We start from the raw sequence: 18,461 nt of genomic DNA on the forward strand, positions 1-18,461 counted from the left end.
ATAACAACCATAGCATACACGGATGCAGAAGGGAAATTAGTTAATGAGGCATCTATTCGATGCCAGGGAATCGCCCAGCCGGACGAGGCTGCGTTTGCTTTGGCTATGGTTTCCAGGAAGCTCTCATATGTAATTACGGACTACCAGACTGCATGTAGGAACTATACCAAATGAAGGTTGGTATAAACAGGCAAGAAGAATACTCCAAAGTAAAGAAGACGAAGTCTTTAAGTCCATAGTGATATGGACGCCACGACGCTGCGGATGTTGGAAACGAAGGGGCTCCGCCGCTGCCCACGCGCTATTACCCCGGGTCCCTCAACATTCGCAGGAACCTAATTATTCAGAGCCGTTATTAAGCTATAGGGAATTACTCCAACATTTGTGATTAACATAGAAAATATACGCCGAACCGCACAAAAATCTAAACAGAGAGCAGGGGGTCGTCGTAAGTAAATGGCAATCAAATACTTATATCAATTCAGCCAAATTCAGCTATATGTTTCCAAATTCGTACGGCCGCCGCGGTGGCTCAGCGGTTATGGTGCTCGGCTGCTGACCCAAAAGACGCGGGTTCGATCCCGGCCGCGGCGGCTAGAATTTCTTTGGGGGAGAAATTCTAGAGGCCCGTGTACTGTGCGTTGTCAGTGCACGTTAAAGAACCCCAGGTGGTCGAAATTTCCGGAGCCCTCCACTACGGCGTCTCTCATAGCCTTAGTCGCTTTGGGACGTTAAACCCCATAAACCAACCAACCAACCAAATTCGTACGGTCCGCAATGCGCCTACTGCGGTGAAGTGGCTGACTTAGACCACATGGTATGGACATGCCGGAACAATCCATCAATTGCAAGAATCAATAACCCAACAGCTGAGGACTGGGAGGTGGCGCTGTCCATGGCTTTCACCCGGAAGACCAGCTTTGGCGCGTAAACCGGCCAAGAGCGGCGGCAAAAGCCAATAGGATCCTAGAATGAGGGCCCACCCAACTAACCTCGATTATTCTGTGCCTTCAACGTTTTTCTTACTCCCTAGCAGATGGCCTCCCGCCTCCCGGTAACATAAGGCACGAAGCGGCGCTTTTTTTTTAAGCAATATGTATTGCATAAGACCATAAAAGGGATATGTAATGATGGTTGAAAGAAGAGGATGGTGAAAGGATCGCAGAAAGGTTGGCCGGTGTAATGAAGTCGAGGAGTGAGCGAAGATGCGGTCCCTGCGTCCAAGCGCTAAATAACGAAGGATTGGTCGGCGAGAGAGCCGCTGCCTCCAGGTGTCGGATTTTCGTAGGCTTCAGCGCCGGGCATACCCACAGCAGGTGGTGTATATCGGCTTCAGTATTCTGGGATTTGCAGATTGGACACCCGGGGCGGGGATATGTCGTGAAATTGAAGCTACTTTCGAGTTACGGCAGGAGTGAGTGCAATCCCGACCCGGATCCTCCGAAGCACAACCTCCTCTTCACTGTTAAGACCGCAGGGAGCTAAACTGAATAGATTTTTTACTTATTAATTAGTCTAGCAAGCACCTACTATCCCTGTAGGCGACCGCCACCAACACTATAATGTCGGGTCAAGTCTGTGTATTCCTTCGTGTCGGGTCTGTAACGTAAGCCTAACGTAAGCATGAAGGAATGCTGACAATATAGTTATTAGAAAGGGGACGTTAAAGACTTAAACATCTATAGGCCGGTTAGCCTACTGTCTGTTCCTTACAAGGTATTGCTACTAGAATTAGAGCAACCAAAGGCTTCAATAAAACGAGGGAACAGGCTGGTTTTCAGTAAAGTCATTCTACAATAGACCGTATTCACACCACCCATCAGATAGGTAAGAAATGCGCGGAATATAACCAGTCCCTTCGTATAGCCTTCATAGATTACGAACTTGACATCTGATTCTGTCGAAACATCAACAGTGATGCAGGCACTATGTAACCAGGATGTGGGAGACGCGTATGTCAAGGTGCTATGAAATTTCCACACAGACTGCACAGGGATCACAGTACTCAACAGGGAAAAAAATATGATAAAATACCAATCAGAAGATTGGACAGCCGCCGTAGCTCAGTTGGTAGACCACTATGTACGACACTCGGAGGTTATGGGTTCGGATCACGCCGGTGGCATGTGGTTGTTTTAACCCAATAGCGCTGACAGCTCGTGTCGCAGACAATCCGGCGTCGGTGTCGTTGACCGTCAGCGAAAAATCCTCGAAAAAGCCCCAGAGAAGCAACCTAGGAAGTAGGTGGCCCAGCTAGGTCACGTGACCTTTTGACGTCATCACAACCTGCCCACCGGATTGCGAGCAAACTGCCCACCATGGCATGGGGTAGTCAAATTAATAATTGGCCGCAAGAGGCTGCCGGGAAGAGCAACTTGGGTCGCACAAGTCCCACTGGTGTCAGTCAGTACTTGCCATCGCAGGGCAGGGGCGCATCGCTCAACCGCTGCACCACTGCGTCAGGAGTGGTATGAGCACTCCCAGGGATCAATGAATGTTAGGTAGAGAGCGCCGAATTCTGCATATACGAGGTCTGTTAGAAAAGTGTCCGACCTTTGGCCGAAGAAAAAAAACTGGCATAACTGGAGCGTTGGAAACATAATCACCTTCAATGTAGTCTCTTTGGGATTCCACATACTTCTCCCAGCGGTGCTGCCATATTTGGAAGTATTCCGAAAAGGCCCTTTTCGGAATGGAGTTTAGCTCAGATGTCGCTGCAGCCATAATGTCCTCTCTTGTCTGAAATCGCGCTCCTTTCAATGGCCTCTTGATTTTGGGAAACAGCCAGAAGCCGCAGGGGGCCATATCAGGAGAGCAAGGAGTCTGTTGAACTACAGAAGTCTGGTTTTTCGCCAAAAAGTCCGAGTCAAGTGCGAGGAATGTGCAGGAGCATTGTCGTGATGAATGCGCCAATTTCCTCAACTCCGGTCTCTTGCGCCACACAGCACCATGTAGGCGACGGAGGACATCCCTGTAGTACTCTTTGGTCATTGTTTGACTCTGTAGGGTGCGTACTCGTGGTGTGCCACACAGAAGGAGTCAAAGAAAGCAGTCAACATCACTTTGACATTGCTGCATTCTTGGCGGGCCTTCTTTGGTCTTGGCGACGGGGAATGCTTCCACTACGATGACTGGGATTTGGTTTCCGGGTCGTACCCGTACACCCAAGACTCGTCACCAGTGAATGTGGTGTTGTTGAAGTCGGGGTCACTGTTTATGGAATTCAGCATGTTCTGTGAGACTTCAACACGAAGCTGCTTAGCCGCAACTCTCTCCATGGCCAAATCTTCGGTGATAATGGAATGTGCAGAAAAATTGGTGATGTCCACCTCTTCCGAAATTTCTCGGATAGTCACACGACGGTCCCGCATCAGCACAGCGTTCACTTCGGCAATGACCTGGTCATTTCGGCATGCTGATGGCCGACCGGAGCGTGGCTCGCTCTCCACCGATGTGCGGCCGTCTTTAAACCAATTGTACCACTTTTTAATTTGTGTGCTGCTCATAGCATCTTCACCGACAGCCGTACTGAATATTCCGAACGGTTTCCACTTGACTGTAGTCTAGTTTCTGGCAAAATTTGATGCAGTAACGCTGCTCCTCTCGCTCCACCATATTCCTTGGAATAAAAAACCGACGAGAGCACTGCGCACTGCCTCACTCAAACGCTGCGTCCCAGCGACTGACGCTGTCGGCGGGCGGGAAAAAATTCGTGCATGCGCACGAAGGTTCAAGGTCGGCTGATGCAAGCGCGCTTGTTTCATATCCATCAGGTTTTCGAAAAAAAAAATAAAGTCGGATACTTTTCTAACAGACCTCGTATGGGCATTAACACCTTACGCTATCGCGTCATACCCTTACGGCGGAGTTAAAGTGTCCCCTCATTTTTTTCTTCTACTTTCTAATCAATTATATTTCAATCATAAAATAATTAAACCATTAATTTCCCATGGATTAACACCACAAATTTTAATATAGATAGAAACATTACCATCTGTTTTCCTTCGTTTCGGTGACTGTTGGTTTCCTTCATATGTAATCAGGGAGGGTGTCAGGCATGATAATACAATCTCTGCACTGCTACTAACCACGCATTTACAACATGTATTAAGGGGATCAAATCTGGAAGCGGTAGGGATCAAAGTTAATGGGGAACACTTTAATAGCCTCTGATTCGCTGATGACATCGCTTTGCTAAGTAACTCTGGGGAGGAATTGCAAAGCACCTAAACTCTCAAAGCAGAGCGGCGGGACTCGAAATGAACATGAATAAAACTCATTTCAACAATCTGGGAAGGGAACAGCTATTTACAATACTCAGCGAGGTATCGTAAGTAACAATAAAGGAATACAGCTGTCTAGGAAAAGTTTTAAGTGACTGCCAATCCGGACCATGGGAGTGAAGTAGCTTGATATAGCTTGTAGAATAAGAATCGGGTGGAGTGCATATGACAGGTGCTCTCAGGTCATGAACATCTTGCCAATATCTCCTGAGAGGAAAGTTCACAAGATTCGTATCTTCCCGCGAGGCAGAAACTTGGAGGCTAAGGAAAAAGCTTGAACTCAATTTTAGGAGACCACAACAAGCCATGTAAATGAAAAAAAAAAAAAGATAGAAGTAACATTAAGAGACGTGAAGAGAGCATAAGGGGTTATAGCGAAGAAATGCGAGTTAATGATATCCGAGCTGAGATCAATAAGAGGAAATGGGCATGGGCAGGGCATATAATGCGGAGGAGAGGTAACCGATGGTCATTTGGGGTAACGAAGTGGTTCCCAAAAGAAAGTAAACTCAGGAAGTCAGGTAGTAAGTCTGCGGGGCTAAGGTGGAGGCAACTGGCGCACTAGAGGGTTAATTGGAGGATAATGGGAGACCTTTGCCTCGTGGTGGGCGTAGCTGGATCGATTGTGATGGTAATCGTGATGATAATGTGGTGGTGGCGGTGTGTTGCTGATGGTGTCAGCGTGGGATGCTGTAGCGCTTGATACAAATGGTGAGACATCTGGTCGAGAGTCGGGCAGACCTCTCTTAAACTGTGTTAATAATGTCAGCTTCAATGGGTTTCTTTCAGTTGTTTGCATCGAAAATCTATATTTTAGATAAGGCGACTTATCCAGCAAAAGCCGGGTTGAACGCCTAGTGATAAAGCCTGCTGGGGGAGAAAACAGTGACATAAATATGGTATTATTGAGAACAAATGGCCGCAAATAGAATACATTTCCTGGTGTTCTGGTGATAAAACCTTCTCGGGGAGAAAACAGTGACATAAGAGTGCTAATATTGAAAACAAATGGCTGTAAATAAAATGCATTTCCTGGGTTCTGAGAATAAAACTTGCTCGGGGAGAGAACAGTGATATAAGCGTGCTATTATTAAAAACAAATGGCCGTAAATAAAATGCGTTTCCTGGTGTTCTGGTGATAAAACCTGCTCGGAGAGAAACCGACATAAGTGTGCTAATATTGAAAACAAATGGCTGTAAATAAACTAAATTCCCTGCGTTCTGGGAGTAAAACTTGCTCGGGGAGAGAACAGTGACATAAGTGTGCTATTAATGAAAACAAATGGCCGTAAATAAAATGCATTTCCTGGGTTCTGAGAATAAAACTTGCTCGGGGAGAGAACAGTGATATAAGCGTGCTAATATTGAAAACAAATGGCTGTAAATAAAATGCATTTCCTGGGTTCTGAGAATAAAACTTGCTCGGGGAGAGAACAGTGACATAAGTGTGCTATTAATGAAAACAAATGGCCGTAAATAAAATGCATTTCCTGGGTTCTGAGAATAAAACTTGCTCGGGGAGAGAACAGTGATATAAGCGTGCTGTTATTAAAAACAAATGGCCGTAAATAAAATGCGTTTCCTGGTGTTCTGGTGATAAAACCTGCTCGGAGAGAAACCGACATAAGTGTGCTAATATTGAAAACAAATGGCTGTAAATAAACTAAATTCCCTGCGTTCTGGGAGTAAAACTTGCTCGGGGACAGAACAGTGACATAAGTGTGCTGTTATTAAAAACAAATGGCCGTAAATAAAATGCGTTTCCTGGTGTTCTGGTGATAAAACCTGCTCGGAGAGAAACCGACATAAGTGTGCTAATATTGAAAACAAATGGCTGTAAATAAACTAAATTCCCTGCGTTCTGGGAGTAAAACTTGCTCGGGGAGAGAACAGTGACATAAGTGTGCTATTAATGAAAACAAATGGCCGTAAATAAAATGCATTTCCTGGGTTCTGAGAATAAAACTTGCTCGGGGAGAGAACAGTGATATAAGCGTGCTAATATTGAAAACAAATGGCTGTAAATAAAATGCATTTCCTGGGTTCTGAGAATAAAACTTGCTCGGGGAGAGAACAGTGACATAAGTGTGCTGTTATTAAAAACAAATGGCCGTAAATAAAATGCATTTCCTGGGTTCTGAGAATAAAACTTGCTCGGGGAGAGAACAGTGATATAAGCGTGCTATTATTAAAAACAAATGGCCGTAAATAAAATGCGTTTCCTGGTGTTCTGGTGATAAAACCTGCTCGGAGAGAAACCGACATAAGTGTGCTAATATTGAAAACAAATGGCTGTAAATAAACTAAATTCCCTGCGTTCTGGGAGTAAAACTTGCTCGGGGAGAGAACAGTGACATAAGTGTGCTATTAATGAAAACAAATGGCCGTAAATAAAATGCATTTCCTGGGTTCTGGGAATAAAACTTGCTCGGGGAGAGAACAGTGATATAAGCGTGCTAATATTGAAAACAAATGGCTGTAAATAAAATGCATTTCCTGGGTTCTGAGAATAAAACTTGCTCGGGGAGAGAACAGTGACATAAGTGTGCTATTAATGAAAACAAATGGCCGTAAATAAAATGCATTTCCTGGGTTCTGAGAATAAAACTTGCTCGGGGAGAGAACAGTGATATAAGCGTGCTGTTATTAAAAACAAATGGCCGTAAATAAAATGCGTTTCCTGGTGTTCTGGTGATAAAACCTGCTCGGAGAGAAACCGACATAAGGGTGCTAATATTGAAAACAAATGGCTGTAAATAAACTAAATTCCCTGCGTTCTGGGAGTAAAACTTGCTCGGGGAGAGAACAGTGACATAAGTGTGCTGTTATTAAAAACAAATGGCCGTAAATAAAATGCATTTCCTGGGTTCTGAGAATAAAACTTGCTCGGGGAGAGAACAGTGATATAAGCGTGCTATTATTAAAAACAAATGGCCGTAAATAAAATGCGTTTCCTGGTGTTCTGGTGATAAAACCTGCTCGGAGAGAAACCAAAATAAGTGTGCTAATATTGAAAACAAATGGCTGTAAATAAACTAAATTCCCTGCGTTCTGGGAGTAAAACTTGCTCGGGGAGAGAACAGTGATATAAGCGTGCTGTTATTAAAAACAAATGGCCGTAAATAAAATGCATTTCCTGGGTTCTGAGAATAAAACTTGCTCGGGGAGAGAACAGTGATATAAGCGTGCTAATATTGAAAACAAATGGCTGTAAATAAAATGCATTTCCTGGGTTCTGAGAATAAAACTTGCTCGGGGAGAGAACAGTGACATAAGTGTGCTATTAATGAAAACAAATGGCCGTAAATAAAATGCATTTCCTGGGTTCTGAGAATAAAACTTGCTCGGGGAGAGAACAGTGATATAAGCGTGCTGTTATTAAAAACAAATGGCCGTAAATAAAATGCGTTTTCTGGTGTTCTGGTGATAAAACCTGCTCGGAGAGAAACCGACATAAGTGTGCTAATATTGAAAACAAATGGCCGTAAATAAAATGCATTTCCTGGTGTTCTGGTGATAAAACCTGCTCGGGGGCAAAACTGTGACATAAAAGTGGTATTATTGAAAGTAAAACGGCCGTAAATAGAATATATTTCCTGGTGTTCTGGTGATAAAACCTGCCAGGGGAGAAAACAGTGACATAAATGTATTACTGAAAACAAATGGCTGTACATGAAATACATTTCCTGGTGTTCTGGTGAGAAACCTGCTCAGGGAGAAAACAGTGACATAAATTTGGTATTACTGAAAAGAAATATCAGTAAATAAAATATATTTCCTGCTGTCCTGCTAGTACAACCATCGGCTTACTTCACGCGCTTCGCAGCTTTATTTCGCTCTCGACATAGTATATCTGATTTACAGGGCATATTTGACGACCATAATTTCAGCAATGGGCTCATAATAGTCACTGGGTTTCACTTGAGAAAAAATGCTGAAAAGCGAGCACGGCTCGATCACAAAACAATATCACGTTGGTGCCAGTTTTATATGTAAAAATATTCCGCAGTTCTTCATCAAAGATGATGTAAGATTTGCTGATGAAACCACCCTTACCAAGACGCCGGGTTTGAGTGACTTAGGCGGCACACGGCGTACCATTGCGATCTCGTCACAAGCTGGCGCACCTCTAGCTGTTACTCTTAGCTGTGCGTTTATTCGTGACTTTCAAACACTTTCAAACAACGAACTATGCGGGTTTAAAAGATGCTTCACCATACCTCTTTTGCTTGTCCTTCGATTACTGCTCGCAAACCAACCTCCGTTTTGTGCTTTCCGCTCAGCAGCAGTGTCGCGTGGCGGAGCGTCTGACTTATTGTAACTATAGCCCTCTTTGTAGAGCGCAGCGCCCGTTCCTGCATTGAGCGCCTCGCCTCGGCGCCGGCCTCGGTGTAACCAAGCGAACGAGCGCATCGGAGGATAAAAGAGAGCGAAAACAGAGCGCAGGGGAGCTCGAAAAACGGCGATAGCGAAGACAGTGCGAAGAGGAAAGGGCCTGAAAGCATGGTGAAGCCTGAGCTGCATGCGACGTTTTTTTTTTTTTTTTTCGACGAAGTTCGTGCGGCTAAAAGCGCCGTGGCGGCGCGACGCCTGTCTGGAGATGCATGGAGCGAAGAAGCGGCGGTCCCCAGCGCGTATCCGAAAGCAAATGTAATTACCATTCAGCGAGGACGTCTTTGAGAGCAGCGAAGCCGACCTTTATGTTATACACGAAATTGTTCACTTCGACGCCATCGTACTAATTTAAGCGCGCGTGCATAGATACCGATATTTAAGGATTTGCGTTCTTGAATGCGTGAAGTCGCGTACCTTGGGATGCCCGCTCAGCCGCGGGCATCAGCGGCGCGGTTTTCTCGACACGTTTCGCTTCAGGGAGGAAACACAGGCATTCCGATCCAAGATTAGGTCGTGTTCTCTCAAAAAAAGCGACATTTCACGCTTGATGCTCCGTTTATTTTCACGAAAATCACTGCGTAGCTCTTCGACCATGGCGGCCATGTTGGCGGCGGCAGGCGCAAGCTCCAAGTGGTTCTTGTTTGTTGTGAAAAATTTGCGCAGGGCGTGCAACTCTCTCCTTGGTAGAACACCTTCGCTGCAGTCAAACCGGAAGAACGGGCTTTCTGCGCTGCTATTTTCCTCTTCAGCCGCCGCTTCCGGTCTCATCGTTGGCCTCGCGTCAAATATCTGGTAGGTCCAGTTCGGCGGCGGCGGGCGTTTTTCGCGACACCTGGCGTCGAGTGCGCGATGTCGGGAAAAAATCGCAGACTTTCCGCCATAAAAAAACCCTCTATGTATTCCGGCCTTATCGCGGCGGCGACCCGCTGCAAAATGAAAAGGAAAAAAATTGTTCAGCAGCAAGCTCGAATGCCCGGGCTCCCGCTATAGCGCGGCTCAGCCCACGGCCCTAGCTCTCCTCTTTTCACGACCTTGTCGAAGCGGCGCGCGCAGACCTACGGTTCGAGATGGTTCGAGCCCTCTTGAGAAGTCAAGGGAAGGGGGACGCAGCTTGTCGCAAGATGCGGCACCTATACTCCCTATCTCGATGCCGCCGCCCGCTTCAAGAAATTTCGTGCTTGCTTTTTCGACAGGGCTACAGGGGTTGTACACACGCGTCGACGGCTTGATCAATGCGCTACCGCCGTCGGCGTGCGGTGATCGTCTCACCCCTCTTCCCCCCCCCCCCCCCCCCCCCCCCCCGAATCTGTCCTAAAAGACTCCTTATCGAAATTATGGTGTCGAAGGATAGCTGCGCCATTCTAATTAGCATGTGTGGAATCGTCCTTGTCCCGTTTTCAATCGTTTTTGCTCAAACAGCGATGTGTGACGTTTTGTGTTAAATTGTGTAGCGTAAGATCAAACAGTGTGTAATATGGTGTGTTACGTGGACAGCTACACATGCAGTTGATGATCAGGAACCTGGAGGGGAAGAGGGGAGACAGCGAATACGGTACAGAATTGCGCTACAGGACCCACTGAATTCCAAACAGCTGCAATAGCCCCCTATCAAGCGGATAACTTAATGTCATTTCCGACGAATGACATTAGCCTGAGTTGACACCCTTGCTTGCGTTGTTGTCACGTGACTAAGCTGTAATATGATTTATAAATGTTTCCAGTGAGGAGTCCCCGAGGAGAGGCTTAGTTATAAGCTCAGCGGCGGCGGATCGCTTTACGAGGTACCGCGAAGCTTAAACCCATGTCCGCCTCCGTTCGGCCCTGCGTATTCCGTCTACGGTTGCTTATGGTGGAAATACCGCCGTAGCTGCGCTCAAAAATCACACTACCGAGAAGCGTAATCGTCGGCAAATTTTTTTTTTCTTTTTTCCTTGCTGCCATCCTCACACCCGTTTCTCGTCATCTAACGTCTCTCCGCCTCTATGCTTATGGGTGCTTGCGCTCCGGACGAGATTTAGCGCTGTCTGGGCTACTCCATCCCCAGTAAACTCGTCATCACGCCCACTTTTTCCATCAATATACTATAAAGCACGCCTAACCTGCATAGACAAAGAAATTAGCAACGCAAAAATACTCTCACTAGGCACCGGCTTCACTGATATGAATGAAATTCGCAACATTCAAAGTATGAGTTAAAATTGGGAGACCTTCGAAGCAGGATTTCGATTTAGGCTCTCGACTTCTTTTACTAAAGGATTCCCAAACATTTTGGGAAATAAAAAAGATAATGAATTTGGTTTTGCGACTCTTACGGCCAGGTAACGCAAACAGGAGCCAAAATTCTATTACCGCGTCAGTTAGAGACCAATAGAAATTGGGACAAAAAAAAACTGATCCATCATCTGAACAATAAACTTCATTAGTAATTTTTGCAAAACTTGTGCAACCGATGCCGACGTTTCACGTACAAGAAAGGGGGATTTAATGGGCGTCAGTTTTGTCAACGATTCCTAAGGCCAGTAACAGAGTTATAGCATTTATTTTTACAGCGTTAGCTGTTACTAGCTCTTACCCTGGTTTTGTAATAAGGGAGCAAATTACTCATTGGCTTCCACCCAAGCGCAGCCGTACGGCTACAAAGAAAAGCTTCCAAAGAAACTGCGTAGTTGAAAAATTCTTCCTGGTCCCGGGTGCACCCGGACCGAGTTAGGTGCACACAGCACCTTTGTCTTTTCCCCTTTATTTTCTTGTAACCAGAAAATAAACAGAACAAGAACGTTCAGGAGGCATTAATTGTGTTTTTACGCCGTTCAAAGTCAGTATTTAAAGCAAAAAGGTAGCGGAACCGGGGAAAAAACATGAGCAATGCGGTCCACGTACTATACAACCCAAGGAGTAAAGCCCGATGTACGTCAGAACTGATGTGCTCGTGGCATGTCGAGCCCTTTACCTTTCCTAATGCGACCAGCAGAGCCTACGCCCCCTTGACCTCGCTGCATCTTTTGGCCTCTTTGCTCCGCTGTCACTCAGTGGGAGCAGATCTGCAATGTCCTCAAGTCTGAGCGCTGCATGCACTGTGAAATTTCTGGGTAGCTGGATAAGTGGCTTGTGCCTTCAAAGACGAGCAGGTTCTAAGGGTTTTGGCGCGTACAAAACCGCCACTTGGCTGCTCAGCTTATGAGTTATACTTGAACGAAGTGGGGCGTTGCCTGGCTAAAAAAAGAAAAAAGGCCATGGTTACCCTGGGTGCGGATGTTGTGAAGCATCTTCACTATGCGGTGGCACCACCGGACATCGATTACCTTGTTCAGAGGGGCGCCAAATTCACCCTTCGTCTTCGTCCTCGGGTTCGCAACAACGAGCAGTTGGCCAGTGCGCGACTAAATGGAGGCAACCCACCTCCCCATGATAAGGATGGATATCCTTCTGAAGCTGTTTACTGCCTCTTGAAGCTCTTGAGGAGGTGCAGTAGTCATGTAGAGCTCGTTTGGTTTGTGAGGAGTCCCTAAGTTCTGCTGTTGGAAGACTATCCCCTACCCTCCCTTGCGGTTGGGAGCCCTCCTACATCAGTGCTCGGGAGTGCCAGCCATAGCTGCTGTGGATGACACGAGCCCGGTGGGCAAGGAGGCGAAGCCGCAGTTGTAGCGACAGCGAGGAGGCGACGCACATGCGCAGTAGCGCGCGGCTGCGCCGAAAGGTCAGGCGACGGAGTCGGCGACGGCGACGGCTGAGGGCCGTTTCACATGCTGCGACTAGAACGAAAATAGTCGGCCTAGTCGGTGACGCCGCAGTGCGATTTTCGCACAGTGCTTTCACATGCAACGCGTACCCAGCGAATTCGGTCGGAGGGACACGCAAGGTTGCTCAATGTCTGCATGGGCAACCCACGATTAAACGCGACAGAAACGCTGCACGGAATGTGTTGATGATGTTATGACCAGCGTGTTTTTAGATGCAAGGCAATATTTCGTATGTTTTGATTAGAATAAACAGTTTTGCTTACGCCGCGGGAACAGCTCCCACGTGACCCCACGCCGAGACGGCGCGGGACGTGACGTCACGTGCGAGCTGCTGCCGTGGCCGGTCTCGACGCACGTGCGCTCTCGCTCGCGCGCCTGGAGACCGGTCGTGGCCGCGGTAGCCGCGACAACAGCTCGCACGTGACGTTACGTCACGTACCGTCTCGGCGCTGCCCATTGGTCAGTCGCAGAGCGAACACACCGACGCTAACCGGACGGAACTTGGTCGCAGGCCGCCTGCGGCTAGACCGACGGCCCTCCCCAGTGTGAAACGGCCCTGAGACAGCGGCGAGGAGCGACCACCTGCGCGGCGCGTGACGTCACTCGGTTTCGCGCATGCGCATAGCTCACCAGTTCGGCTCACGCGAAGCTCGGCTCTGACCCGCGTAGTGAAGCTCTTCGCTTCAAAAAATAGTGCCTCGAATATTTGAGCAGTGTAGGACTATTAATCAAACAATAAGCACAGCAATTGAAACATAATTTGGGCTGGTAGATTTTGATGGTAGAGTGTGCTTCAGTCACTGGTGAAATTAACAAACAAAGCCCGTACGGACACAGCTCTGCGGAGGCCTGCTGCGTGGTAGAGATGTGTCGCTATTTTCCAATATGGCATCGGTCGAGTCGGTTGTGTCGCCTGTGTGCCCTCACGGCTACACCGACAGTGCGCTGTTTTCCCAACCAGGCGATCGCAGGTGGCTTCTCGAAGTGCTTCGCGTTGAGAGCGGGGGCAGTTCAAATACGAATGCACTCATCAAGAGGACGGCAAAGCTCACCCAGGTGAGCGAGCGAACGCTTTACCAGTGGACAACGCAGACGTTGAAAGCGGGCCGAATGTTGTGCCCGAAGAAGCTCGCAGCATTACAGCGATGGACAACGCGCTATGTCATTCTGTGAAGCGGGATATAGTGCGGCGGATGAGTAGCCTCAAAAAAGGACATACAGACTTGGCTGTCCGAAAAGGTGTCGCGTGGAGCAGCGACATGGTGAAGGCCGAGCTCATGAAGCTTGTCACAATGTGAACACAGGTGGGGACCGATACCATGTGGACTTCATCGCCGAAGCTGCTGGCCATCTGTGCGCCTGCCACCCTACCACTGCCAACTTAACCCGGCAGAGCTTGTTTGGAGCGATGTCAAGGGTTTCGTGGCCAGTCAAAACATGAAGTTTAAGCTCCAAGACGTGGAGCCTCTGGTTTGGCAAGGCATCATGCAAGTGACTGCTGAGAAATGGAAGAATTACGAGCAGCATGTTATCAATGAGGAAACTGGACCACATCATCGACGATGTTGTTGACCAAGGACTGGCTATTGTTGTCGACCTGGAGGACGACACAACAAGCAGTGCTGAATGGAGTTGTGATGAGGACGATGAGATGAGCCCCATTTAACGTGCTAACGTGCGCGCAAAAGTCGGGACCATCCAGTACTGTCGCAGTGAGAGTAATGAAAATGAGAACATCATCGTCTCTCATGAGATATGGCAGACGCCGTAATGGAGGGCTCCGGACTAATTTTGACCACTTTTGCGTTGACTTCCGCGCAGCGCATGGGCTTGTTTTGCATTTCGCCGCCATCGATATTCGGCTGCCGCGGTCTGCATTGACCCAGCTTAATAAGTGCAGTGACCACGCTATAATAAATAAATTTATATTCACATAGCAGGAACATCGAAAATAACTGTGACGTGACAACAGAGGAACTGATACGAACAGGTGGCGACAAAAAAAAAGTAGGGCCTGTCGCTTTGGAACGGGCGTCCGCCTGTCCGAAAACAACCAGATGAAAGAACAAAATGACATCAAGCGCCACGTGCTAGAGGTAGAAAGAAGCTAACTACTAGTACGCCTTCTATCACATGGATGGAGCCACCTGTCAGTAAATGGCGGGGTGACAGGCACGTAGGAACACACTAATGTAGTGCGCGCCATCCTGATTGGACGAGAGAGCTCTACCTTTCGTAGCGCTGCAAACATCTTGTGAGACGGAGCAACGGAGCTGTGGGTGTCCTGCTGCAACAAGCGAATTAGGGGTGCACTTTATGCGTTGAATATGAAAAATTATATCAGCAATTCTCGGTCTATATGCTTGGAGAAGCTAAGTCTACTAAAAGAGCAAAAACAAGCGTGTGCTAACGATGTACGAGAGAGATGACTGGTGAGTGAGAACATTGTAAATATGAAAAATATTTCAAAACTCGCGCTAAAGAGCACCTTTTGCAACGTAATTTGTTACGGGCTTCCGGCAACAATTAATTTGACCCTAATTCACCAGGGGCCGCTGCTGCGCCCTTTGGCATGGGTCCATGTGCTGCCGAATATTGACGTGTGGTCTTGTTTATAAGTTACGCGACAACTTTGCAGATATTTTGCGATACGCTCAGACAGGATATGTACTGTATGACAGCTTCATGTTTACAATCCTTGAAATTGCTTTTGTTGTCTCATTAGGAGCAAATCGCCACCGCAGTGGTGGCCTTGTGGTAGAGCCCTCGCCTCGCATGCGGGAGGTACTGGGTTGGATTCTCAGTGCCGCCGGGTGCCCACCAGTTTATTAATGGGTACAAGCATTCCTCCGGCCTGGTGCTCGGCTTTAATGGAGGAAAATGCTAGGGAAAATAGGCTCCTCCAACAATCTGTTTGAACTACTTGTGCGCATTCGAGCGACTACATATATATGCACTTTGGGCGGTGATGCCCCGTTGTCATTGTAGCTTATTTTTTTTTTCCAGTTTACAGCTTCCAGAGTGTCGGAATTGGTAGCCATACGATCTTCTCCCATGCAACTCCTTCGAACCTTGAAAAGCCAAACACCGGGCGGGCGGGGGCGGGGGGGGGGAGGGAATTTTCCTCTATTGAGCAATCCCTAGGTAAATGGAACCATGCTAGCGTGCCATAAAAAAAAACCGAATGAGTCCCATGGGTTTCAGAAAACCCACGTCAGCTTTAGAAAACAATGATATTGTGCTGGATACGATTAGATAGCAAAACTTTTAATGTCCAACAGAAAGGTTAGCTAGAGGGGGCCGAAAGGTCTTGGCTCGCGGCGGCGGCTTCGGAGAGTCGGACGAGTCGTAGTTGAGTTTTCGGGTCGGAGCTCAGTAGTAAGCCCTCCCATTGGTCTTTCGTCTTTATGTGTCGTCTCTCGGGGGGGGGGGGGGGGGGGGGGGGGCTAAGGACAATCCCATTGTATGTGGTCCAAGGTGACGCTAAGTTCGCAATGTGCTCAGCACGGCAGAATGGTTTTGGACAAGGTTGTCGACCTGAGGGTAGTTCTTTGTCATCCATCGCACTATTGAGACTGCTGCAGCCGAGAAACGACTGCTATGGGCAGCTTTGTGCTGCGACAAAAACACCTTTGCCAAATATTGGAACATGAGCGTATGGATGATGAAACCGTGTGCTCTCCGAAAGCCTCTAAAAGAAGAACAAAGATGACTTGAAAAGAAATTAGAGGAAGAGCAAATGTACAAAGAGTAGCGGGGGTGCATTGTCACCTCTGCTGTTTGTGATTCACGCAAGATAAATGTAAGCAAAGTTAGAAATAAGCGTATTATAAAAGCCAACTTTCTGTGTCCATGCAGTTTAAGCAGCAGCTTCCGCCAGAGTGCTGTTCCCACGGGTACCAGCCATGGGCCTAAAAGCTGACGGCTCACATTCTTGCCCTCAGTGTGCTTGTATATATTTACACGTATCTCCTGTCCCCATCGTCACCCGTCATACCCCTCTGTCTTCCCCTATTCCTTTCCCGTGCATATAGTAACAAGCCAAAGTATCATAACTCAGGCCGGCGCCTCTTTCTTTAAAAACAAAAAGCTAAGAGAGTTGTCCCCCTGTGAAGGCTTCAGTTTCTGCTGCATCGACGGCAAGGCCAACTGAACGCATCGCCTGCCAGGACCGGTGTATGTCAGGATATCGTTATTCTAGCACACAATCGATAGTGAAGACGTGGTGGATATTGCCACCTGGTGTTCTCAGGTGGCGCTTGAAAAGGAAGACGTTGAAGTGTCTCGCGCTGGCTGGCCGCCGTATTCTGCTGGTTAGCGACCTGTCGCCCTACCTTCCGTTACAATATACGCTGTAGAACACGCTGCACCACTCAGACGAACGGGCTCACAGAGAGACTCAATAGAACGATCGCCTACATGATCGCAATGTACATAGACTCGCAGCACAAAACCTGCGGATGAGATTCTCCCGTACGTCACATACGCCTACAACACGGCCACCCAGGAGGCGACCCGCTTTACACCATTTCGTCTGGTCTACGGGCGTGACGTTCAGATGATGCTGAATGCAATGCTTCCATGCTGCACTGATGACCACCCACTCACGTCAGACGCCGAGCAGTTCGCTCAGCGCGCCGAGGAAGCACGTCAACTTGCCCGTATTCACATTCAGCGGCGGCAGTGCACGGATGCGCGCCGCTACAACCTCCGTCATCGGCACGTCGAATACCTTCCCGGTGACCAAGTTTGGGTGTGGACCCCGGTACGCCGCCCAGCAGGCTTGTCTGAAAAACTGATGTGCCGTTACTTTGGACCTTACAGAGTTTTGCGCCGCGTCACAGAAGTGACCTACGAAGTTCTTCCTGACGGGACTGTGCAGCCTCAGCGTCACCCACCCCGCCCTGAGGTTGTGCACGTAGTCCGCATGAAACCTTACTTCACGCGGTGATGGGCAGTACACTCAGTGTTCCGCTGGTTGTCGCGTGGGACGCCTTCGCCCACCTCCCTTGTACATTTTTCTGTGCTTGTGCTGTTGTTTTTTTCCCCTTCCATTGCTCGTGCTCCCCCCCCCCCCCCCGCTTTTATATTTTTCGTTTTTTGGGAGGGGGAGTAATGCCACCTGGTGTTCTCAGGCGGCGCTTGAAAAGGAAGACGTTGAAGTGTCTCGCGCTGGCTAAATAGAGGCCAATCCCCCGCCGTGGGTATGTGCCATTCAGCCTGAGGACATTGTTGAAGATTTGCGGGGTCGCAGCGGAGCACCAGAGCAAGATGGCCAGCGGGGCAGGCTTCTAGTTCCGAACAGCCCGTGCCGGGCGTGCGCTCCGAGTACGCGCTGTCCATCTTTATTTTCCTCTAGCGCGCGCTGTAACGCGCCGATCTCAGCGCCGGCGCTTATAGCGTCGCCGGGCGCTATAGGGCCCCCCGCGTAGACGGAACGGCGAAATCCGACGGGGTACAGAAGGAGGTCACACGAAGGAGGGAGGGTCCGGTAAGTTCATGTCAGGGTCCGGGAAGAGCCGTCGGGTGGAGGGCGCGGGCTCAGGTGGACGAGCCTGGCTGCTGCGCAATGGGCGAATGATGCAGGGTGCCGAGCTGACAAAGGATATTGGGCAATGGAGGCCATGGCCGGGCCGTCACCGACTGTAGTGCTGCCCGCTGACACAAGTGTCATTGGCGTTGGACCGTTGCAGCTGATGTCGGCGGGAAGCTGGCACACAGAGTACGCCGTCACAAGCAAGGGAGCGGCCGAAACGGCTCCGTGGACAGATGTGGTCTTTATCGTGGTGTCGTGTCGCTGCTGTAGCGCCAGCTTCAAGTAGTCTAAATAGGTGGAAATGGCTGGCTTACGTGGCTCAGGTGCCCCTGATGTAGGGCGCGAGCAGTGCGGGCCGGCCACTAAGGTTGGCACAGGTGTGACCGACGAGACAACAGTGACAGCTGTGGTGATGACGGAGGAAGTTATTCGGTTCAATGCCAGGTGCTTGGGTAAAGCGCGAGTGGCAGTCCGGAGCGACTGGCCAGTGCTGGCGCGCGCGTGTGG

Source organism: Amblyomma mixtum, chromosome 3 (genome assembly GCF_055824585.1).
Source record: "Amblyomma mixtum isolate Tamu chromosome 3, ASM5582458v1, whole genome shotgun sequence".
NCBI classification, from domain to species: domain Eukaryota; kingdom Metazoa; phylum Arthropoda; class Arachnida; order Ixodida; family Ixodidae; genus Amblyomma; species Amblyomma mixtum.